Below are 27,120 nucleotides of genomic sequence, written 5' to 3'. Positions count from 1 at the left end.
GACCGAGAAATGGTTTAAGTAAACTTTAATCTGAGGCACTAAAATTGACCAGAAGCTACCAACGTATACCTGTATTGATGAAAATTATGGATACCACGTACTCATTCTTGACGGAATGATTGAATTCGAGGAAAAATAAATTTTTGGAGTGTCACAAGTGTACCTTGAAATAAATAAAGACAATTCCTAGAAGCAACTAGAGATTGGGCAATCAAGGAGATGGTTTATTACTCCTCCCAAATTTTACACAAAAGACAATAGACGTAATTAAACAAATTTATGATTTTAGAGAAATCTGATAAAAAAATCTGATATCAATGAAAAAGTTCAATTTACAATGGCGATCAACTTACAAAATGGAAATCAACTCTAGAGAGTTTGAAAAAAAAAAAAATACTTGTATGATGTCCAAGCAAAAGATAACTTTAGTTCAAAATAACCGTTTAAATCTTCTTCATATAAAACAAAAGACTAGAAATACTATCCAAATTACCATAAACTTTGAAGTTCAAAAATCACTTACCATATTACCTTAAACTAATAATCTGTTAAAAAATATTTTCACTAAATGACCACAGCAATACTAATAGAAACACAATGTATTGGCAAGATATATATCATTTTGATCAAGGAACCAAGCACAAGACCTTTGCTGGGCCTATACTCACCATATAAGAACTTCCACATCCCAATTCAACATTCTCATCATAGGGCTTCTTTTCCTCCCCCTTCTATGCTCCATTTTTTTTTTTGGATTTAAGTAAGATCTCTATTCTTATAGCATGCAAAACCATCAGAGAGGCACACAAAAAGTCAAAATTAAATTTTTTGTTATTTCATGAAATCGCCACAAGCCTAAAGGGTTGATATACATCTAAATTAAATTCACTTACATCATATCAGTCAATTTATGCCTACAGCAAAACAGAAGATACCAAAGGAAACAACATGATAATGTTCTTAATCGAATCACACTTACCTAATAAAATCCAATGATTAACATTAATGATTCCACTTCTTATCCAGATAGCTCGGTTCCTCCATCAAGTAAGACAAGGCTTTCTCTCAACGTAGTACCTATATGCGTAACATATAGTAGGATACCAAGATCCTTCTCATGTAAAGTTTCAGGGTCATTTGAAAGAATCATAGACTCATTGCAATAATGTATTTTAATTTCATCATTACTGGATTCTTCCTTGACTTTCTTGTCAAGTAGAAGTTCACCATGCCCAGTGCAACCATAGAAACTTATATCAACATTTTCAAACCAGATAGAAAAAAGATTATTCCAAGATTCATGTACACCATAATCCCTCGTTACCCAAATAAAGCATTGCGAGTCTGACAGTTCGCCGTCGTCATTTTCGGGGTATCCATATGTTATGAAAGCCAAATTTCCCTTGAACACGAATAGACTTTGCTCATGCAATTTATCTCCATCAGGCATAATCGACATCAAATGACAAAATCATATTTTGATCTAGGAATCCCCTTCCCTTTCACATTCAGCCAACCAATGCAAAGCCCCACTAACAAATTGAGCAGATGAAAACAAGTCGATATCAGAGACCACAACATTGGATCTCAGAGAGATTTAAACCTTTTTCCATGAGACCGAGCTTAACGTGTAAACCTCAGCCACAACCGGAGTACTCCAAAGCTTTACAACCTTGTAGTCATTTGTTTTGGATTGATAAGCAAATCCGGTAGAAACCCAAACTTCTTGGTTGATAGAAAAACAATTGCTTAAAAACGAATTCTCTAAAGTTTCTAATATTGGGGTCCCACAAATATACAGCATCATCAGTATTGGAACGATTAGAGGTTATGGACAAGAATCCCTTGTCTTCGGCGGAACAGTGTTTTCAGTTTTGGGTGTAAAGTGTAAAGTAAAGACACTTTTAACTAATCTGTTGGGTTGGGTTGGTTGGGTTTGGGCAATTGGGCTTATTGGTGTGGTTAATTGATAAGCTGATTGATGGGTCGGTTCATTTGAATTTGTTTTAATGATATCATTTTGTAACTTTGTAGGTTTTATGTCCTGAGACATCTTTGTGTCCAGCACTTAGATAGTGTTATTGAGCCATAAGGCTCATATGATTGAATCCCAACACTTAATGTTAAATTGTTAATATTAAAACATATAAATTAAAATGTAACATGGAGGACATAATGGGTGGGTGGTAAGCTCACAAGTTGGTGTGCATATCATGTGTTATGTATAAATCTTGAATGTTTTCCATGGATATAAATTTCCATGAAATGGAAGACTAGGCTAATATACATATGATTTTCTTTTTTTCTCTTTGTTTTATGAGCTAATCTTTACATTCAAATCATACTTTTGATCCAAAAATTTTCTAAATAAATCATCCTCAAGAATAGTAACTCCATCCAAAAAACTATCAAATTAATTGCCACGGGTGTGCCCAATTTGTTTCATTGCCCAAGATTTGGTTAATTTGTGTAAAGAAAAATATGGATTGTCTATATTATTACACAATTATTTTGAATATTGTGCATTTCCCAGATCCCTATAATTAGTGCCCTAGAGAAAATTAATCCAAACATCAATGTACTTATGAGTCCACATTTGAAGTAACACCATCACTTGTCCTGGTGTCATTTGCTCCATTGCACAATGATTTTGCACATGCTCCTTAGTCCCCACAGTGTCTCATCTTCGTAGCATCTGCACAAGTTCTACATACATAAAAGAAAATTGGGCCTTAGATGGATTTGAGTCTAGAATGGCACTAGAGTTGATAGGTGTTGGGTCCATTAACCATGCTCATGCCCACTCAACATATAATTTAGGTCCCATAACCAATAAAATATATATATAGTTTAGGCAGGGCTGTCAGGGCCAATAATTTCAATGAAGAGAAATTGAGATATGATAAAAAATGTGTACTTTGTGGAGAAAGTCTATGAATACACCTAATTCCTAACTCCATGTCTAAAATCACAACATAGTTAAGTGTCATGTTATGACTGATGCATCCAATTTTTTTTTTTCATTGAGTTCATGTGTGGGTCCCATGTGTTTTTTGTTCATCCTAATGCAAGAAAGGAGGTTAAATATGTAGTGTAGGGTATGTAGGCCTCATAGTAGACTAATTACTAATTAGAGAGGCAGATATCCTTGATTAAGGCTAATATCAAGGATACAATGATGGTCCTTGATTTTAGATTACTCAAAGGTGAATATGTATGAAAAATATATTATACACTAACATCCCTTGTCAAACAAGTGGCATTGAATAGGTTATTTGGAATTTTAAAAGAAGATCTCGATATATTATACACCAATTGACCCATTAAATAGAAAATGCCACAACAGAACATAGTTGTTGGTAGTGTCTCAAATGACGCTACGATGTAAGGACAATTGAGAATCAACATATGCCATAACAATTGTGATATCTTGCACCTCCAACCCTATAATTAAGTGTGCGTGCATTATTTCATTAAAGGTAATCATGTAATATCCTAAGTAAATGGTGATTAAAAATGAAAGAAGACATTTACTGAATTGATGTGGAAGTTAAATAAGGGTGATAAGGGTGATGTTGTAGAAAATCTTGAAAGGTAGGGGACTGAGTGCAATTTAGAAGAAACTTAAGTACCATATTGGAAATAAAGGTTTAAGTGTCCAGCCCATGACACCTCATGCTTTTCCCTTTCACACCACCAGCCTTATTTCTTGACACCTCCTACTTCTTTGACAACAAACATTGCCACCATATGACACCTCCTCCTTGACATGCCACATCCTCCTTTTTCATGTAACCAGCCAAAAATTGTGTATTGGCTTTCCATGTTTCGGGCAAAGACATAGTGTGTAAGCGGCTAAAATATGAGGGAGCTAAAAATAAAAAGAGAGAGAAAGAAACTTTGGTGCAAGACTAACCTATTCTACCTGAACCGATCCTACCTTCAAATTTATATAAGTTGTGATTTCATGCACTGATTTTTATTTGGCTGTGAATATTTCTTGTTACTTGAATCAATTGAATTCCATGGCCAAGTGTTCTTGATGTTAATTCATGAATAAAGTGGCTGCAAGTTCATGTTACAGAGACCTTATGCAACCTTATCTAGTCAAGAACCAAAAACACTAAATCTGTCTTTGAATTAAGCTATACTTTTATTTCAGCTCTTTCTAAGGAATTTTCTACATGATGTATCCTTTACAGCCATGGTGTTTGTTATTTATGCGTTTCCTTGAAATAATTTCCATGATCCTAATTCAATTACATGTTATTCCCATGTTGGATTCATTGATTTTGTGTATATGTAACAGCCTCTAAACTTGATGTTCAATTTGAAGCTCCATTGGCTATCGACTTTAATTCTAGACCTTGGACCAGCACCTAAAACTATTATTAATGTCCATGGCTCACTATAAAAATTCTTGCAAAGATGTTAGTCCTGGCTTTAGTAATTGCATAGTCATGTCACGTTGTATTAAATACTTTGTTGTGTTCAAATATGTGTTTTCAGCTTAGATGGATTTGAGTCTAGAATGGCGCTAAAGTTGATAGGTTTTGGTGATTAACCATGCTCATGCCCACTCTAACAGATAATTTAGGTCCCATAAAGAAAAAAAAGATATATATATAACTATATAATTTAGGTCAGAGCCGTTAGGCCCAACAATTTCAAAGATGAGAAACTAAGATGTGGGAATAAATGTCTACTTTGTGGAGAAAGTCTAGGAATGCACCTAAGTCCCAACTTCATACCCAAATTCACAACATAGTTAAGTGTGACATTGTGATGGGGACAATGCATACCAATTTGTCCAAAGCACTACAATAATCTCCAAAAATTGCCCATTTTACCCCAAAATACTGACTGAAGAAACAACCCCCAACATGAACATCCATTTACAACATATCTGGTGGAATTATCCCTTAATTTTTCATTTTCAATCACACCTCATGTATTACCCTACATACAAGAAATTTTGCTATATTCAACGGTTAAAACCGTCAAAAAAAGTATGTTGAAATATTATTAAAAGTGTCGAAACGTATGCTTTCTCAAGATAAGTTTCGACAATTTGAAACCGTTGAGATAAGTATTTTTTAAAATAAATAAATAAATTTCGATGTGTTCTCTCACGTGATCAAAATTTAATAATGCAATTCAAAATATAAACATAAATACAATTGTGCAATTCAAAATTAAACTTCATCTATATATCTAAAAGCTGAAGCGTAGAATTTATTGTTACTACGCGTCTGTTGAACCACGTCAATAGTCATATCACCTACTTATTTTCAATAATTTCTCTTTTATTTTTGACTCTTTTTATTTATTTATTAATGTTGTAGTTTACAGTTACATTTTCTCCAACTTTTCCCCTTTCTTTTTGCTTTTCATCTCCCCACTACTATTAACATTAATATCACTTTTCCTTTATCCCTTTATCTTCTTTTTATTTTGACTATTCTTATCCCCATTCTCTTACTATAAATTTGCTAATCTCTTTCACTCTATACATATTTTATCACATAAAAAGGTTATTACTCTCTCTCTTTCTTGTGCTTTTCTTTTCTTTTGGTATTTTTTTAAATATTTTTTATCTTTACTTTATATTGATGAATTTTCATGTTCTTTAGAACTCTACTATTATTCTCCCTCCCTCTCTCTCTCTCTCTCTTATATATATATATATATATATATATATATATATATATATATATATATATATTTTTTTTTTTTTTCTTTTTTGTGTAGATTTTTTTTTAATGTTTTATATCTTTACTTTAGGTTGATGAATTTGTGTGTTCTTTAAAACTCTACTTTAGGTTGATGCAAACCCCTACAAAAAATAAATAGGATTGAATTGAATTTCACGCTCCAAACTTTTTGGTTTTGTGTTTTCAAGTTGTTATTTTTTTTCCTTTTTTTATTGTTAAATGCTATCATATTGCATTATAAAGATAGAATATAAGAATATAATGTTATTGAATTACATAACATGATTTGGATAATTTGGTGTGACTATATTTTTTATTTTGACTATTCATCTTCTCATCTAATTTTCTATAAATTTATCCAATTCAGGTCTCTCCCGAAAAATGTGATTATTCTCTTTCTCGATTATTTATTCATTCTTGCAACTTAACTTTAGGTTGATGAATCATTATATTTTTATAATACTGTTTTTTGAGTTCTCCATCACAAGCCTTCTCTCTCCCTCTCATAGCTTTTGTTTAATTTTTGTTTGACATAATACTTAGTTATTTGGAAAGTGAAAATTAGAAGTTATATTAAAATACAATCTCACTATGTATTTGAATATGTTTCTCAACTTTTTGAGTAATATTAGGTGTAATTTTGTGATGAATTTTGATTATCATGATATCTTATTTAAGAAATGAGAAATTTGAATAATATATTGAAACATAAAAAAAAAATTAATTAAAAAACTTAAAGAATTTAGTTGTAAGAAAAAAAAAAAAAAAAAGGAAAACAGAACGTACCATAATATAATTTAGAAAAATATGGACCACCTCAAAAAGAAATAATTTCAATCAAACACACCTAAAATATTAAAATGATATATATGTAAAGATGGATAAATGAAAAATGATTTTAGAATTTTTTTTTTAAAATTTTTAGAGAGAACATATTATACATCGTAACACAATTTCAAAGTAATAATATATTCTCATGCATCACGTGAGTCTGTGACTAGTTCTCATTTAAAAACTAAAACACCAATCTAATTTTCAAGTATTCAAATAGTTCCAATTTTTCAAAAAATCTAATTAAAAGAAAAAAAATTGAAAACCATTGTGCTCCATCAATTATCCTCAAGTAATAGATAGTGACAAATATATGGAGAAGTGCTAATTCCCAACAAGATGGCTAGGCCCATGACAAAAGCTTGTATCATTGAAAAAATGATGATGCATCCTTTCTTCTTGTACTTCCCATAGAGGACAACCCATCCCTCCTCCCATATTTTCCTTACTCCATAAAACACATATATCCACTCTAACAAGTGCATATCCACTCTAACAAGTGCATATCCACCTAGTTTGCCCTAAGGCCTAGTTTGAGAGGAGGGAATGGAATGGAAAGGAAAGAAATGAAAAGAATAATTTTAGAATATTTTTCCCTTCCCTTCCCTTCCCTTGTTTGGGAGTTTTAATGGAGAAAATGAAAAGTCCATTCCATTGTTTGAGAGTTTAAGTAGGAGGGAATGAAATGAGTAGGAGGGAACACTCATTCATCTCTATTCCCTTAAAACCTTAAATTTTCATTCCCCCCGAAATTAGGAGGAATGGGAGGGAATGAAATTAGATTTAATGAATTTTTTACTAAAACTCTCAAAATGCTCCTATAAATTCAACCCTTTATTTTAAAATAGGGGTTTAATAGTAATATTGTCATAAAATGATTCTATTTCATTCCCTCCATGTTACTCCCAAGCAAGATTACTTACATTCCATTCATTTTCATTCCTTTATTTTAAAACATCCAATCAATGTTACTTAATTCCATTCCATTCCATTCTTTTCCATTCCTTTCTCTTACTTAAATATATTCCATTCTATTCCATTCATTTCCATTCCCTTATGATCATTTCATTCCTTTCTATTCCTTTCTCTTATGAACTCCCAAACAGAGCCTAAGTTTCATTGTAGATGTTACACCATTGTGTGCATTCAGGACGGCCTGCAAATCGCATAAAATTGGGTAAGACTTAAGTGAGGAGCTACCTAAACTTGATTAACTGTCTAGATCAAAAGGTCAAGGCCCAAAGGTAACAAATTGAAATTTAGAGTACAGATAGACCAAACACCAATAATACATGCTTTTTGACAGAGATTTCCAACACAATTTAATGATGATTCTTTCATGGATCAATCTATTTACAATTCTAGTATCATCATCAAATGCAACAGCAAATTAAATGACTAAATTTATGAATGCTAAATGACTAACAAACTAACCTGGTTGGTAACGTTAGGAAGAACTATCAGATTGAGCTGGCTTAAATGGGGCCATGTTCTTGAGTACTTGTGCTAGCAAACTCTTTACCCGATGAACTTGTGCCTTCAAGAGTTGTACATTAGCGTCACTCTCCTTGCAGTGTTCCTTAGATTCTTTCAATTTCCTTGTAAGTGTAGCATCATTCTCCTTGCTTCATTCCACAGATTCTTTCAACTGCCTCAAAAAGTTAGCATCATTCTCCTTACGTCTTGCCTCAAATTCTTTCAATTGCATTGGGAGGTCACGAATAGTAGATGAAGAGGAACCCCAGAATACTGTAGGACTAACATCATCTCCATAACCACAAACACGACCATGATGTTCAATTCAAATGCCTCTACAAACATTTCATCACCGAACATTTGCAAAGACCCTTCACTCACTTCAGTAGTAAGTCTCTTAAATTTCATCTGCATTAAAAGAGCATTTATAATTTTATACCAAATTTGCTAAAAGCACATAAAAAATACATTTCCTAACGACATATAAAAAGAAATCTTAACAACAAGTTATACAAGTATTTTTAGGAATTTTCATACCAATGCTTCCTATGTAGTTTCATTTGCAGCTTGTCCATTAAACCTCATGTGTGTGATCTCAAATAATTGAAGGCGGCTAGGATCTTCTCAAGTTTTCTCCCTCTATCATTTAAACAACACAAAGCATAGACATTCCATAAAATGTCTATCATTTAAACAACACAAAGTATAGACATTCCATAAAATGTCAAGCACCATAAATAACTATGCAACAATATTTTACCTTGAAAAAAATTAAGTTTAAAATGATATATACAAACCTCTTCTTCACTTTGTGTTGGAAACTTTTTTATCCAGTAATGTGAACGAAAAAGTTTTTGGAACGACCATACTTGTTTTTATCACACATTTCCTACATTCAAAAACATACATATACAATAAAGATACGTGATTAAAAAATATTTATAATTCTCTACAAAATTTCACAAGATAATAATTTCCATATGTAGTAGTACCTTCCAGTCCTTGTTGCTCCGTAAATTCACAAGATAGTTCCAATCATAATTTGCCATGATAGGTGGCAAAATTTCTAGTGCCTCCTCAGCATCCTCCTCATATGGCTCAAACCATTTTTTCTTCAAGGAGCTTTGGTAATTTTTGTATGACCTATTCATCTGCCGCCAAACAAGAGTCTCTTGACCCTCAACAATGAAGTGATCCTAAAAAATGAAAACTAATAATGATTACATTTGTTCATTATAAAGTAAACTTTTATTTCAAAGTACTTTTATATAATGCACCAATATATAATCAAATAGCTTTCTTTTGTTTTGATAAGGCACCTCTCTCCAATCTTTGACTTGTAAAGGTACCATACTAATCCGCCTAACAAGGGCAGTACACTCCAATTTGAATACTATAGAGTATTTCCCTACTAGTCTTCCCCTTTTCCATATGATTGGGAACCTTTCCTTCGTAAAAAGTTTTGCTAAATTTAGATTCCGTGTAGCCCATCGCCCTTTCTTATTTCCTGTGTAGCCTAAAAAAATTGATAGACACATGTCAACTATAAATGGTTGCAAATATTAGAAAGGAAATTATGGTGATTGAAAAGAAACTAAGAATTTTAATTTAAAAAATGTATTTTTTTTAGTTACCAACTCATGAGCCACCGCTTTCACTTGTTCCAGATTGCTCTCTTGTAATTGCTCCATAATTTCTAGCAGTTCCAACCGACTCTTCTCTTGGAATAGCTCCATAATTTTTAGCACTTCTAGCTACTCTTCCCCTGCAATAGCTCCATTGTTTCTAGCACTTCCATCCGACTCTTCTCTTGTAATTGCTCCATTCTTTCTAGAACTTCCAGTAGACTCTTCTCTTGCAATTGCTCCATTTTTTCTAGGACTTCTAGCCGACTGTTCTCTTGCAATAGCTCCATTGTTTCTAAAACTTCTGGCCATAGGTAGAATTCCTTCACAAGCTGGATAAACAGAATCCCAAAAAAAAAAAAAAAAACCATCAAACCTATAACCAATTACGTCATATCAGATTGAAAATTTATTCAGAATCGAGTATTGATTAAGAGTAATTTAGTCATTTTGAATTCCGGTTAGGATATGACCTCTTCTCATTGAATATGCTTCCACAGCTATCTAACAAGAATGAAGCATGACAGCCCTGCAATATAAACTACTTGTGTCAACCACACTAATCCATCATGATACATAATAGAGTTCTTCTTATGAAAATGACACCAATTTTTTTCTACATCCAATTTTAGTAGGCTTTGTGTTATTGTCTAATGGTGAGTTTGTAATCACAATAGCTCAGTGATATTGTCTAATTCTCCAAAGAGTAGTGCTACAGGCCTACTGCATATATGTATATTTAAATAATGCATACATGTATATGTTTTTCACACAATGCTGGTGGGACTACAAGAATTCTATCCGATTAATCGAATATTAGTTAAAACTGCAGTAGATAGTTCATTTGCATTATGGCCTTTCCTAGGACTTTTCCTTGCCACCTTTATTAAATTAGTGCTTACCTCTTTATCTCTTTCTCCATCATTTTTCTCCCTGGAAACATCAATATAATACTAGTTAGTAATACTGTAATAAGCAGTAGGGGAAGATTGTACTGGTGGAATTGATACTTTTGGTTTTGGTTGAAGCAATTGAAAGTTGCACAGATTGAAAGAGAAGAGTACATATATTAATTATTTAATATAATTGCAAAAGTTAAGATAAAACAAGAGAAGAAGAAGAATTTTTTGAAGGAAAGATAGTAATGCTTTAAGGAGGTCGAGGGAAAACACGGACAGGGTCAGGATTGCCACATTATCTAGCTTAGCACTGCTTTCCAGATTGGCTTAACCAGGAGTAAGAGATTTTGAGCTATTGTACTAAGCACATATTAATTGTAAATATACTGTTAAGGCAGTCCATGCAAATCCACCATGCAATTATTTCATAACCTACACCCCTAAGAACAAATACATCAAATAAGAGCAAGATACTAAATAAGTAAACATACATTTGTCACAGAGAGACTAATCTATCAAAGTATATTTTGATAAAAGAATGACATCCTTCAAATAATCAAACAAGATGCTGGGATGGACATCAAATTTTATATAGGCATCCTGACCAATTTTGATTTAAGAATAATCCTCATAGATGCGTACAACTGACAACCTGTAAATCACATACCTTTGAATTCGTATTTGACTTCTCCAAGCAAATGGAAAACATCAGGGTCACTTGGTTTTACCTATGGTGCACGAAAGTCAAAAGATCAGCAGAAAAACTATCTTGGAAGCCTGGTTAAAGCACCACGTCCAGTTTATTGTAGATAAAATTCATAAAAATTTCAAACATGGAAGCATGAAAATACCTTAGTCAAGTCCTGATGCAGAGGAAGCTTAAGTATATCTTCCCAATTCTGTCAACTTCACTGTAGCTCCCTACAAATTCCATCAAATTATGCAAAATGGTTGGGATAGTCAGTAAGAAGGTAGATACACTTTAGTTTTATCCAATGAATTTGGCTGAAACACAATCTATCTTTAATTAAGCTTTAAAAGCATAGAAAATCTCAGTCCCAAGTCCCAACCCAACGAAGAATTAATTAGGTAACTCAAACATGCAACAACAATCAGGATTTTCCATTCCACCATCAACAGTCAATGCCTTAACTAACAAAAATCAAGACATAAATGCCCCATCAGCAAGAAAGTATTTAATCAACAAATCTTTTCCTTGAGAATTAACTAAAGCAGATTTACTACCCTCAAGAATATAAATATAATGATCAAGAACTGAGCTCACTCGGTCATTTGAAGGCTAGTATATATAGGCCACTTCTCCTTAACCACAATTGTTATATTAGTCACTTTTCAACAAGACATTATGTGCAAAACAAAAGATGCCTTTTTGTTATGTTATTAGCAAACCGTATTTGTTTCTAAATTTACTCTGGATTTTCTGCAAGAACTCACAAAACATAGATATATAGCTCAAAAAATTCATAAAATAACCAACACACAAGACAAAGGTAAAAGAACTATAAACTTGATCTGGTTCTCAGTTGTTAAACAATAATAATTGATTCATTCAAAGTATTGGTAATTTAGAAGATTAAAGAGCCACATACTAGTTAAACCTGTTTTTTTTGCTAAGCAAGATTCAAACCTGAACCTTCCCCAACCACATCCCAGCCCACCCGACCTTTTCACCTCCTAAACTAGTGGCAAGTGCATGCTTGCAGGTGGCCCAAAGTACTGAAAAAGTTTTATAGTCCTTCTAACATAAAATTGACAAGTTCCCTTAAACTAGGTAGATGTCCATCACATACACTCGATCAGGAATGAAAAGGCAGGACCATGAACATATGGCATTCAGGTTTGTTGAGATTGACATGAGACAATCTTGTACAAAGAAACTGGGTGGAAATCTTCAATTCTTCACTACTGAATTTCAACAGAATTCAAAGAACCATAATCATGACAAAAGCTGTAATTCATAAAACGACAGGTAGACACTAAGCCAAATGAAAAAGAAAATATTGGAAGGATATATATAATTATTTGGATTCTTATCTCTTACAAATCTTCCAAGATCAGCATTAAGTTTCAACCCTGTAATACCACTCTGTGGTTTGGCACTTGACTAATGTAAATTTAGAAGCATTTTTACAGCCTAAGGGCGGAAATTTTAGATGTCACAACTAGATTTCTTAACTTGATCACATATCACCCATTAAACATATACAATAAAAAATAAATTCTACACCAATAAGATTTAGCCAAGGACATGGGATTCTCACCAAAAATCAAATTACAGCAGGTTTACAATTCCATGGATTGCTCATAGAATAGATAACATGTAAGCCCTAATTTTCACTAACCTATTCTTCTCACATCCAATTTTAGCATAGCATTTCAAATTCAATACTCTATTCAAGCAAAAATTCAAATAAAAACCACAGAATTCTAAATCCTCCAAGCGCTTTTAGATTCTCAGCCAAATATAGAGATTCTAAAATTGGAAAGAAAAAAGAAAATCAACAGAACCAAGCTCTAACAATCACATAATATAGATGAGAAAATGAGAATGCAAACTAAGATAGAGAGAGTTTAGAACCGGTTTGCTTCAAAAATTTGAATGAAATTGCTTTGTGAACTTCAAAAATTCAAGTTCAAAACAAATTGATCAGAAAATAAGGTTTTCAATCGATCAATTACTGATTGTCTTGTTTTCCAATGGCAACAGCATGACTCGAAACTACTTTGAGAATTTAATTTAAAGGTTTAGAGACTCACTTTTAAGCACAAACACTTAAGGGATAAAGATGTTTTATCAGCAGGTACAATTGTTATCTCAACACTGACAAAGTTGTGGCGTTGAGATTATCATTAATTCAAATATTCGTAATTAACGAAGAAAGAAACAAGCAAATAAAAACATGTGCTTAAATAATTCCTCAACCTCAACCAATCAAATATGAATAATATGAAGAAGTGAGCCCCACTCTCAAGGCAGGTTCTGCAGAAGAAAAGGCTTATTGGGGCCATTGCTTTATGCTTATTGCAAATTTTACTATACATTTCTCCTGGTAGCCAGCTCAATGCATACTTGTCCAATGTCATTTATCTTTCAATAAATTTATGAACAATCTAAGTAATATTATTCAGCGAATCAATAAAAGCAAAGAAACATCTATGACAATTAACAATATTAAAATTTAAGAATCCAGGTGAAAAGCATAAGTAAAGATACTTTTGGTTTTGGTTGAAGCAATTGAAAGTTGCACAGATTGAAAGAGAAGAGTACATATATTAATTATTTAATATAATTGCAAAAGTTAAGATAAAACAAGAGAAGAGGAAGAAGAATTTTTTGAAGGAAAGACAGTAATGCTTTAAGGAGGACGAGGGAAAACATGGACAAGGTCAGGATTGCCACATTATTTAGCTTAGCACTGCTTTTCAGATTGGCTTAACCAGGAGTAAAACAATGATAGATGGTGAATAAGAGATTTTGAGCCATTGTACTAAGCACATGTTAATTGTAAATATACTGTTAAGGCAGTTCATTAGTTAGAACCAACTTGTGAGCTGGATCAGGGGGATATATAGGAATGGTACATGTATGAAAGACTGGCAAGCAATAAGACTGAAGTTAGTTCTTTTCCATCTTCTTCTGGTTTCTCTTCTCAACCTCCTAAATTCTTCTTTCGAATCAGACACTCAGAAACCTTATATGGATTAGGACCTTAACAAACAACTCAACAAGACATTTTAAAAATAAATATTATCCCATGCAAATCCACCATGCAATTATTTCATAACCTACAACCCTAGGAACAAATACATCAAATAAGAGCAAGATACTAAACAAGTAAGCATACATTTGTCACAAAGAGACTAATCTATCAAAGTATATTTTGATAAAAGAATGGCATCCTTCAAATAATCAAGCAAGATGCTGGGATGGACATCAAATTTTATATACGCATCCTGACCAATTTTGATTTAAGAATAATCCTCATAGATGCATACAACTGACAACCTGTAAATCACATACCTTTGAATTCGTATTTGACTTCTCCAAGCAAATGGAAGACATCAGGGTCACTTGGTTTCACCTATGGTGCACGAAAGTCAAAAGATCAGCAGAAAAAACTAAAGCTTAGTTAAAGCACCAAGTCCAGTTTATTGTAGATAAAATTCATAAAAATTTCAAGCATGGAAGCATGAAAATACCTTAGTCAAGTCCTGAAACAGAGAAAGCTTAAGTATAGTTTCCCAATTCTGTCAACATTACTGTAGCTCCCTACAAATTCCATCAAATTATGCAAAATGGTTGGGATAGTCAGTAAGAAGGTAGATACACTAATTAGTTTTATGCAATGAATTAGGCTGAAACACAATCTCTCTTTAATTAAGCTTTAAAAAGCATAGAAAATCTCAGTCCCAAGTTCCAACCCAACGAAGAACTAATTAGGTAACTCAAACATGCAACAACAATCAGGATGTTCCATTCCACCATCAACAGTCAATGCCTTAACTAACAAAAATCAAGACACAAAGGCCCCATCAGCAAGAAAGTATTTAATCAACAAATCTTTTCCTTGAGAATTAACTAAAGCAGATTTACTACCCTCAAGAGTATAAATATAATGATCAAGAACTGAGCTCACTCGGTCATGTGAAGGCTATTATATGTAGGCCACTTCTCCTTAATCACAATTGTTATATTAGTCACTTTTCAACAAGACATTATGTGCAAAACAAAAGATGCCTTTTTGTTATGTTATTAGCAAACAGTATTTGTTTCTAAATTTACTCTGGATTTTCTGCAAAAACTCACAAAACATAGATATATAGCTCAAAAAATTCATAAAATAAACAACACACAAGACAAATGAAAAGAACTACAAACTTGATCTGGTTCTCAGTTGTTAAACAATAATAATTGAATCATTCAAAGTATTGGTAATTTAGAAGATTAAAGAGCCACATACTAGTTATGCTTGTTTTTATTGCTAAGCAAGATTCAAACCTGATCCTTCCCCAACCACACCCCAGCCCACCCGACCTTTTCACCTCCTAAACTAGTGGCAAGTGCATGCTTGCACGTGGCCCAAAATACTGAAAAAGTTTTATAGTCCTTCTAACATAAAATTGATGAGTTCCATTAAACTAGGTAGATGTCCATCACATGCACACGAGCAGGAATGAAACAAGGCAGGACCATTACCATATGACATTCAGGTTTGTTGAGATTGACATGAGACAATCTTGTACAAAGAAACTGGGTGGACATCTTCAATTCTTCACTGCTGAATTTCAACAGAATTCAAAGAACCATAATCATGATAAAAGCTGTAATTCATAAAACAACAGGTAGACACTAAGCCAAATGAAAAAGAAAATATTGGAAGGATATATATAATTATTTGGATTCTTATCTCTCACAAATCTTCCAAGATCAGCATCAAGTTTTAACCCTGTAATACCACTCTGGTTTGGTACTTGACTGATGTAAATTTTGAAGCATTTTTACAGGCTAAGGGCAGAAATTTTGGATGTCACAACTAGATTTCTTAACTTGATCACATATCACCCATTAAACATATACAATAAACAATAAATTCTACACCTATAAGATTTAGCCAAGGACATGGGATTCTCACCAAAAATCAAATTACAGCAGGTTTACAATTCCATGGATTGTTCATAGAATAGATAACATGTAAGCCCTCATTTTCACTAACCTATTCTTCTCACATCCAATTTTGGCTTAGCATTTCAAATTCGATACTCTATTCAAGCAAAAATTCAAATAAAAACCACAGAATTCAAAATCCTCCGAGCGCTTTTAGATTCTCAGCCAAATATAGAGATTCTAAAGTTGTAAAGAAAAAAGAATCAACAGATCCAAGCTCTAACAATTACATAATATAGATGAGAAAATGAGAATGCAAGCTAAGATAGAGAGAGTTTAGAACCTGCTTGCTTCAAAAATTTGAATGAAATTGCTTTGTGAACTTCAAAAATTCAAGTCCAAAACAAATTGATCAGAAAATAAGGTTTTGAATCGATCAATTACTGATTGTCTTGTTTTTCAATGGCAACAGCATGACTCAAAACTACTTTGAGAATTCAATTTAAAGCTTTAGAGACTCACTTGTAAGCGCAAACACTTAAGGGATAAATATGTTTTATCAGTAGGTACAGTTGTTATCTCAACACTGACAAAGTTGTGGCGTTGACATTATCATTAATTCAAATATTCCTAATTAACAAAGAAAGAAACAAGCAAATAGAAACATGTGCTTAAATAATCCCTCAACCTCAACCAATCAAATATGAATAATATGAAGAAGTGAGCCCCACTCTCAAGGCAGTTTCTGCAGAAGAAAAGGCTTCTTGGGGCCATTGCTTATTGCAAATTTTAATATACATTTCTCCTTGTAGCCAGCTCAATGCATACTTGTCCAATGTCATTTATCTTTCAATAAATTTATGAACAATCTAAGTAATATTATTCAGCAAATCAATAAAAGCAAAGAAACATCTATGACAATTAACAATATAAAAATTTAAGAACCCAGGGGAAAAGCATAAGTAAATATGTAATTAAATAGAAATATTTTTGTAGAAATTAAAAACAAAACCTTAACAATTGGCTCGATGAGTAGCATAGGTTAGCTAATCAAGCAGGTTCAATATCCTGAAGAAGCATTTCATCGAACAGTTGTGTGCTTGACTTGAATTTCAATTTCGAAGAATCAGCAAGCATACTCGTTATTTGGTAAAATTGAAGTTTAGAAAATCTTACAAGCAGACAGATATGATGAATAGAAAGAAATTAAATGCTTCTTGTATTTACTTGATACACAATATATACTTGATCAACAATCCCATGAATAAGCCTTTAAATTTAAAGAAATAGAAAGAGTCAAACCTTCTCTTCAAAGTTGGATCAACATGTTTTTGTCTTCTTTTATGGTGGATACAGATTGGCATTGGTTTGCCATCACAAATAAGATTTTTAGAGAGGACCCTCCGGAAAAGCTTCTTGCTCGCTAAGAGGCATTAGTGTTGTAGTGTTTGTGTCCGAAAAAACGTAATTGTAAAGGATGGTCACATGTTTAGCCCGCCGCCAACCTGAAAAAACCCAACCGGGGTTTGGAGCATCGGTATCATCATTGAGAAAGGCATTGCGGATTGAAGCTTCATTGGTAATTCGCCGTCTCCTGGGTTTGGAGCTTGGTTTCCAGAGTTGGAATCGAATTCGAAGCCATCTGAAGCTGGACAGGTAGTGTTTTTGGGGACGTCTAGCATGGGTTGGTCGATGGTTTCTTCTTCGCAGTCGGCCTCGGATTCCAACACGGCCTGGATCTTCTTCCCCATTGTTGAAAGCACTTTGATCCATAGATGAGGCAAGAGATATATCGGGTTTCTGAGGACAACAGATGCATTCTGCATAAATCCTCACCCTATGTAGGGAAATATTTTGACCTTTAAACTTAACCACAATGCGATTCTCTTCAGATGTATTTGATATATCCACTTTCCCATGCATTAACCATGCATGGTCATAATTACCATTCGCCCACCAGTTCCACACTGTGAATTGTCTTTTACCATTGATAAAAAAGTCAACTTCACACATGGATACTATATCGTTGTCCACATGCTTCGATGGAACAGCTATACAAACAAACAAATATGAAAATTTCGGACCGACCAAGAATGATAAGGAATTTCCAACACTTCGATGATGGTTGAATTTCAACCACTCTGGAATCTCAGTTACTGGTAGTTCTAGATGACAAACCCTCCCAATTTCTGGCCGTTCGGAATCCAAGCATGTTGCAGCTTCAGCTTCTCTATTTGCTAGAATCCATTGAAGTGCTCCAAACTGTAAAAAATTGAAGTTTAACATAAATTGTTTCTTTATAACTTAAACTTCAGAGAGAGAGAAAGAGAGAGATACGTGATTCAATAATCTGCTTGATGATTGTGTCTCCAGCTGATCGCAATTCGTTGAACACACAGTTCTCATAGAATGTGGAAGTCTCGGAATTCCCGAAGCTTTTTGCAATCTTCAATGTGAAGATGTTCTAATGTAGTAAATCTACTAATACTTTCTGGGATGGTAACAATATCAGTAGAAGAAAGAGACAAACTTCTCTATACTGGGAAGTAATCGGGCTGCATCCAAGAATCTAATTCAACTTTAGGAGAACTGCTAAGATCCAGTTTTGTCAAGCACAGAAACCCAGTAGGTCCCGAAAAGTTATTGGCCCCAACTAGAAAATTCGTAAGCTTACTGACACCTAGGCCTAACGAGTTAAGTCCAGTCAGATACAACAGTGATGAAGGCAATTCTCTAAAACCACAACCAAACAAATCCAAATACTTTACACATTTCATTTCTGGGTGAATATCGGGGAACTTCTCAAGCCTTCTGCAATGAGATAATTTAAGTTGTTCAAGAGATTTCAACATGAGCGTACTTGGAAGAATTTGAAGTTGTGAACAGTTTTCGAGATTCCATTCTTTAAGCTTCTCAAGAAATCCAAAGGACTTGTCAACCTCAATTAAATTTTTACAATATTTAATCTCCAAGTTCTCTAAGTTTGGGCAGCACAAGTAAGGTAATTTTGTAATGAATTCACAAGATACTAGATGGAGTATTTTCAAATTTTCATACTGGAACCCCTATGAAAAATTTAAAAAAAGAAAGTCAAAAAACAAAAACAAAATTTATCTTCAAGACTTCAACAGCTTTTAAAAATAACATTTAAAGAAATTAAAATTTATAAATACTAATATTTATACCTGCTTGAATGCATTCTCTAATATAATGTTAGACTTAGACATCTTGAGTACAACAATTTCTAGAGGAAGACAACACTTGGAAGATAAGGATAGAGATTCACGCCATTCAAGAATCCTTAACTCATCTGGGAGATATTCAAGTGCTTCACCAATACGTACATTGCCCATAACAAATTTGAGATTTTTCATCCTCTTGAAAACATTAGCGTTCAATGAAACCTCTGTTGGTTCAAGTGAGTGCAACATTATACCTCGAATTCTTTTTGATCCCTGCTTAGGACAAAGAGTTAGCCACACTTCATAATAGAATATTTCAACAAAAGTTTAAAGATTTTGTAACTTTAAACAAAACATATATTGAGAAAATTATATTTTGTTCATTATTGTAAAGGGAAAATCCATTAAAGAAATATATAGAAAAAAAATGGAGAAGCAAAGGATTCATACCATATTTCTAGTTAGTAACTTATGAGCATCCTTATAACGCCATATCCTACTACGTTTTTCAAGCTTTTCTGATTCTTGTCGAACGATTTTTCTACCCATTTGTTGTAGCAAGTCATGCATTGACAAACAACCATGTTCCGATGTTACAAGACACTTGTCAATAAGCCTTCCAATACCATCGTCTAGACATAAATCGCAAGAATGTAATATAATTAAAACAAAATCCTTTCCGTTACCCTTAAAAAAACATGCAATACCAAGAAAAATATCCTTTTCAGTTTTTTCCAATCCATCATAACTTATTTTGAGTTTTTCTTGAATATTTTGATGTGGAATGTTTTCATACTTTTCTAATGCATTTTTCCATTCTTGAATACTCTTTCCAAACAAATCAAAACCAATTGTTTGTAAAGCTAATGGTAGGTCATTGGCATAAAGTATAATCTTGTTTGCAAGTTCTGAATAACCTTCCTCACATTTACCTGTTCGGAAGGTATGCTTTATGAAAAGTTCATGAGCTTGACATTGCCTCAATTCTTCAACCTTGTGTATTCGTCCATGATCAATTCCCAAATCGGTTAGTACTTGTTTGTTTTTTGTTGTTATAATAACTCTACTTTCGGGAGCAAACCAGTTATATTCTCCAAGCAAATTATGTACCTCTGTTGAGTCACTCACATCATCAAGAATTAAAATAACTTTTTTACCATGAAGTATTTCCTTTATCAAATTGGTACCTTCGGAAACATTGTACACCTTCAAATCTTTAGCATGTAAGATCTTAGAAAGAAGTGTCTCTTGTAGTTTGATTATGTCACCACTTATTTTTTACCCTTCTCTAACATTATCTAAAAAACAGCTTCCTTCAAAACGGTGAGCAATTCTATTATAAACAGATTTTGAGATCGTCGTCTTACCTATTCCCCCAAAACCACAAATTCCTACCATGAAAACATCAATTGACTCCATATCTAAAAGCAATTCTATGGCCTCTCCTCAAATATTTATTCTAACTGGATGTTGAGCAACAGATAATGGTTTATAATTTGATATAATACTTTATATCTCTTTTATAACTCTTTGGATAAACTCAAATTCAGTGTAGCTGCAAAGCATAGAGCATAAGAAAGACATAATGAGTTGGATTAGTTGTAAATATAATTTTGAAGATGTACTAAATTCAATATGTCTAGTTTTGTGCATTGCAATTAACTTATTGCTATTTAAAATTAGATCTAGGCTTTTAGCAACTAGTTGGATAGAAACTCCTCTTTCGTGATGAGGATTGAGGCGACCCACTTACTAGGAACTCATTTCTAATACTTGAACAAAATGAGATTTGGAAATTTTGTAAAAATTGTCTAAAAATTAAATGGAAGAAACTCTTGAATTGTAACATTAACATTAAATTATTTAATTTCTACAATTTAATAGTAGAATATATGGTAAATAATTTTTTTTTAATATACTTTCAAAATTGGACATTTAGTGGTCACAAAACCATTTAAAAGTTTCTAACAAATGAAAGAAGAAGAGTTGTTAGAATTATTTTTATTTTTTGAGAGAAAATTTATTTGAATATATAATATAATGTGAATTAAAATTATTCTATTTCTAGCATCTATCTATTTGTACATAATATATAATATAAAATTTGGGTCCCTACAATTGGTGGATACACATAATTGTGACACATGTCTCTTTGACAATGCATAATACAATGACACATCATCTTTTGTAACTTCTCCATCTATTATATATGATACTAGTGATTAACCAATGCGATGCATGGAAAAACTTTTAAGTTTTAAATTTATACATTCAAATGTGATATGAAATAATATTCTATATTACAAATACAAATCCTCTATCCGTTTGATATGAAATGTATTAGATTTTTTTTTCTCTTTTAACTTTGTTTATTTTATAAGGAAAGTTAAGTGAATACATGACCAGTTGTGATTGATGGGGAAAAAAAAAAGTTAGATTGAGGATTTATATTCCAATGTTGCATGCTAACTGCTTGGATTGCATTTGTCTCGTACGTCCCAAAGGAAAATAAAATAATTCTAATATTTATAATAACAAATTGACATCTAAATAGCAGGTTTTACAGCCAATATAAGATGATTTGTTTTCCATTTTTTTTTTAGTTCAAGCTCCTGAGAAGATAGTCCATAAAAGATATACAACACTCCAATAATACTAAAGAGTATCATAAAATACTTGGATAAGCAAACATTTAAGCAATTGTACCGAAAATCACTACTTTATCTGTGACTACCAAATACCCATTTTAGGAGCTTATGTTAAGTATATCACCATAGGTTCTTTATCAGTGACTATCAAATACCTATTACAGGAGCACATGTGTTAAGTATTTCACCTTAGCTTACCAAGAAAGCTAAGAGAAGCAAGAAATCTGATGGAGGTTTTGAGACTGGGATGCAACAATAACAAAATTGCAAGTTGTAACACTTAAGATTTTGAGACTACTATGATGTCAATTTTGCTCTAGAAATATTTATAAATCCAACATTTTGTTCAAAATAAAAAGAAACACCGAAGCTTTTTTTTTTTTATCAAATTTAAGTCAGTTAACAATGAGAAATTCAACAATTAACAATGATGGCCAAATAAAGCAGCTCCAACAATCAAAAGTTAGTTAACAATTACACAAGTCAATACATTGGATAATAAGAGAAAGAAAACAACATAAACAACTTACAAATTCTGGATGCAAGAATTAAAAAAAGAAAAAGAAAAAAGATCAAAAGAAAAAAAAGATTAGATCATCATATTGCTGACTTAATTTTGTGGAGAACAATCAATACCAAACCAAAATGATTTGTTGTGGATGATGGGGTGGATTGTATTTAGAATGTTCATGGGTAGATACAACATTGAAAAGCATAAATGAATAATCGATTTGTGAGAGAAAAAGAGATATAAGGCTGTGAAAAACTGAAAATTGGGATGAAAACAATATAATTAGTGGTGGATAAGATGAAGAGGTATAGATGGCATCTCTGGGTTGAAGATTTGAGGGCAACAATTTTGTTCTATTTTTTATTTTTTTATTTGTTGTGTTAACAATAGTTTATTTGAGGAAGAGAAAGTGAACTGTAATGAAAGCGAATTTAAAGAAAATGTGCAACCGAAATCATAAAAGAAAAAGAAGACTGATAGTCTGGACTAAAGCACAGAAAAACTCACAGCCAATTCACCAAAAATGCATAAGGCTTCCTGTAATTATATTATAGGACACATAATTGTAATTTGTAAGTAATGATATACTCCTTTTAAATTTTGTATTCATTAAGGCAATTAATAAGTCATCTTAAAAATTAAAAGGTAAAACTAAAAGCAATTTGAAGAGGGGTGTCATACTGGTGGAATTTTTAGTGCTCATTAAAGGTTTTTTTTTCTTTAGTGCTTATATTGATTAATGGCTGTCACCCCTTAATTACAAGCTTTTTAGGCAAAAGACGTTTTATTTTTAAAGAGAAGCAAAGGGACCTTAATAGTTAATTCTCCTTATTGATTTGTTTATTTGCTTTATTATTATTATTATTATTTATTTCTTATTAAATCCCACGATGAAAAATATTTTCTGAGCATAATATTCATTGAACATCCAATAGTAAATTATAAAACATTTACATGATCAAGTAATTATAGACCATATAGATGCACTTTTGGGTTTTAACCCATTGATTTTTCAATTTAGTTATCTGATGACTATAAAATATTACCTATTATTAGGTACAATAACTATAAATCTAATTTTTTTTTAAATACTAAGTATTTTTAACGTTCATGAAAAAATAAGAGAATTTCTTAAAAGAACTAACAGTAGTGTAACTAGAAATCTAATCTAATATCATACAATTCAATCTTCTAATTTATTTGGGACCTTACACCACATATTTTGTCTAACTTGTTACTACCACAACGTGACAGAGGTGTGAATAGCAAGCGGATTGGACAAAAGAAATTTGATGGAAGAAATTTTTGTTAAGTACGTATAATATGATTGTTGATTATTTTATCTGTTTAATTTTCATTTGTTAATATATAAAAAAAAATGGTATTCTCATATTGATGAAGTGTGTGATACATAGAAAAATCGTGAAAGATTTTAACATAAAAGTGATGACCAATTTTTGGTGCTGAAAGGAAGTGTTCTTAGTGATGTATTATTGGCACAAGACATCGCGACCATAGAGATGGGTTACTGCTTAACGGGGTGGGAACGGTAAATGTAAATGCCAAAGTTCGGCAAGAAAGGAAGGTGCATGTGATTATAATTATACTTTCTCAAAAACTAATAAAATATGATAGAAACACAGAGTTGTCACAATTGATAAGATTATCCAAGTTAGAATTATTCTAATTGTACTATTGACCTTTATAGCTTAACTACCTTTGTATTTAGAATATAAAAAAATTATTCAGTTTTCTTAGAAGAGCTCATCAACAATACCTGGTGGTCTTCTTATCTAAGAGTATTATGTCATATGATAATTTATTGACTAAGATCCTTGGCATCAACCCAGTTTTAAAAATAAAATAATTAAAAAAAAAAAGCCTTCCCCTTCACATTCATCATCCCTACCCTCTCACTCCACTACCACCACCATCATCCCCATCTTCAATGTCGACAATGATAACATAATTTATAAATAGAAAAACAATAAAAGTATGTAACTAAGAAAAGCACTCCAAAATAGTCATTAATTAAATACATACCCATCATTGTAGTGAAATCTAAACAAATTAGCTGCTTCAATTAAGTTTTCTTTTATTTTTGAACCTTTTCTATGTCATCTTTGAATTTTTCTTCATGTTTAGCTAATGCGATCTCATATTCTCCATTTTTTTTACGTATTTCTGACGGGTTCACTTTGTAAAAAATTAGAAAAACCAATTGGCCATTACTCCTCTACTCAAAAATTTTGACAAGTTCATTCACACACAAAGTAAAAGATGCAAATTTTTTAAAGAATACAACAATCGAAATCATTGACGATTCAATGGCTTTAAGAAGTTTCATTGGAATTTCTTCTCTCCTCTGAAGGTCATTATCGATGAAGGTGTTAAAACCCTGGTCACACAAAGCCTTATATAAATGGCCTGTACAATTTTTACAAGTATCTTCGCCTTAAAAACTCAAGAAGACATCATAATTCCATCGGCAGGTAGAAGAAGAAGCAGAGGCTCCTTTGTTGGTCAAGAAAGCCATTGATATGATCTGTTGATTGAAGATTGAGAAGGATGATGATTTACAACAAGTGTACTAGAATTGAATCTCAGAGAGAAAAAATCAAACTGGAAATATGGAATTGATGGGGAAAAAGAGAAGTAGCACTCACTACAATATGAAATAAGAAATGGGTCTAGATGCTTGTTACTTGTTGTTGGCGGCAAAGATCGGTGCTTGTGGGTCGACAGGAATGGGTTTTGGTGCTTGTGGATCGGTGTTAGTGGCAGAGATCGGTGTTTATGGGTCGACAAAGTCCGTACTTGTCGGTTTTGATTCTTGCGGTGCTGGTGGGTTTTGATTCTTGTGATTCTTATGGTGGAGATTGGTGCTTGTGGAGGGAGTTGATTTGACGATGAGGAAAGGAAGAAGGAGGAGTATACCATGAAAGGAAGAAGAAAGAAGTTGAAGAAGGACAACGCTTGGTCTAGGTCTTTGAGAAATGAGATAAGAACAGAGAAAAAGGTGTAAGTACAAAAGAAAAGATAATAAGATAGGTACAAAACAAAAATATAAAATAATAATTAAAAATTAAAAAATTATTATTATTTAAATAGAGATAATGGTAAAATAGATAAACTGACTTAAGAGCATCCACAGCAGTGGAGCTAAAATTTTAGCAATTTAGCTCCACAAAAAGTTACTTTATTTATTTTACCTATTCACTTTACAAAACATGCTACAGCAGTGGATCTATTTTAACTTTCAACACAATAAAATAACATAAACATCACAATAAAATAATATTTCTACTACAATAAAATAATACATCTCACAAAACAAAAAAACACCACAAACCGATCCACCACCACTGCCAACCAACCAAGATCAACCGCCCACAACCATCCAACAAAAACTAACAAGCCAATAACCACCCACAACCACTGCCAAAAATCCAAATTAGCCAAAAACCATTACACAAATTACAAAGAAACCCACACCAACAAACCCACACAAATCACAGAGAAAAACCACCACACCAACACAGCCACAGAGAAACCCACGAACAGGTCAACAGTGAGACGGAGGACTGGACAAGATGGGTCGGCGGCATGGGACAGTGACGTGGGCGATGAGAATGAGGATCGGCGATGAAATGGAGGACTGGGCGAGATGGGTCGGCGATGAAGGTCGACGATCCAAACCTTATCGGCGGTGAGGCTCGACGATCCAGACCTTATCGGCGGCGAGGCTTGACGATCCAGACCTTATCGGCGGCGAAGCTCGACGATTCAGCAAGAATCGACGGCGAAGCAGAGAGTAGATAAGGGAGGAAAAAAAAAAAAAGGAAAAACGATGAAAGAAGAGAAGCCAGAGAGAACGAAAAAGAAAGAAGAAAAAATATTTTTTAAAGGATAGAAGAGATAGAAATTTAATAAAATAATTTTTTTTTTTTTAACCTTTGAGCTACAGTACACATCTATCTTTAGATGTGTACTGTAGCTGGAAGCAAAAATTTTTTGCTATAGCTCCACTGCTAGAGCACACTTTTTGGTGGTTGAGAAGCTAAAATATACCAATATACTACCACTGCTGTGAGTGCTCTAAGTATTTTAGAAAAGCAACAGTATAAAAAAAAAAAAAAAAAAAAAAAAAAAAAAAAAAGAAGAAGAGGTTTTTAGTATAAAATAGACGAAGAAATTTAGCTGGATTGATGCAATCTATATATCTATATATATAATAATAGATAAAGTCAATTAAATTTCAAATTTGAATTCAATTAGAGTCTAATTTTCCTCCATGTGTCTCGTCTAATTTAAATTTTAGAATTTTATGCCAAGTGAGTTAATTTAGTGTAAAAATTGAATTTCACTTAGAGTTTAATTTTGTGTCAGGTGTCTCATCTAATCTAAATTTTTTAATTTGTGTCAAACTAGTTAATTTAGTGTAGAAAATAATGAGTTCAATATAATAAACCATAAAAAACATATCATATAACTAAAAAAAATTCAAATTTATAAGTCATCTATATATATATATATATATATATATATATATATATTATAGGTAAATTAGAGAGACTATTCAATTAAATTTCAAATTGAAATTCAATT

At 32.5% G+C, this 27,120-nt stretch overlaps 2 pseudogenes; both read right to left on the bottom strand.

Moving 5' to 3' along the window:
• Positions 1-1,018: 1,018 nt before the first annotated feature.
• The window catches only part of LOC142616604 (uncharacterized), an 84,664-nt pseudogene continuing 58,562 nt past the window's right edge, over positions 1,019-27,120 (bottom strand).
• Positions 17,289-25,399, bottom strand: LOC142614922 (disease resistance protein RML1A-like; annotated as a pseudogene).

Source organism: Castanea sativa, chromosome 11 (assembly GCF_040712315.1).
Source record: "Castanea sativa cultivar Marrone di Chiusa Pesio chromosome 11, ASM4071231v1".
Classification (NCBI taxonomy): Eukaryota; Viridiplantae; Streptophyta; class Magnoliopsida; order Fagales; family Fagaceae; genus Castanea; species Castanea sativa.
The sequence above is the reverse complement of the archived record's forward strand: the minus strand, read 5'-3'. Positions and strand labels throughout refer to the sequence as shown.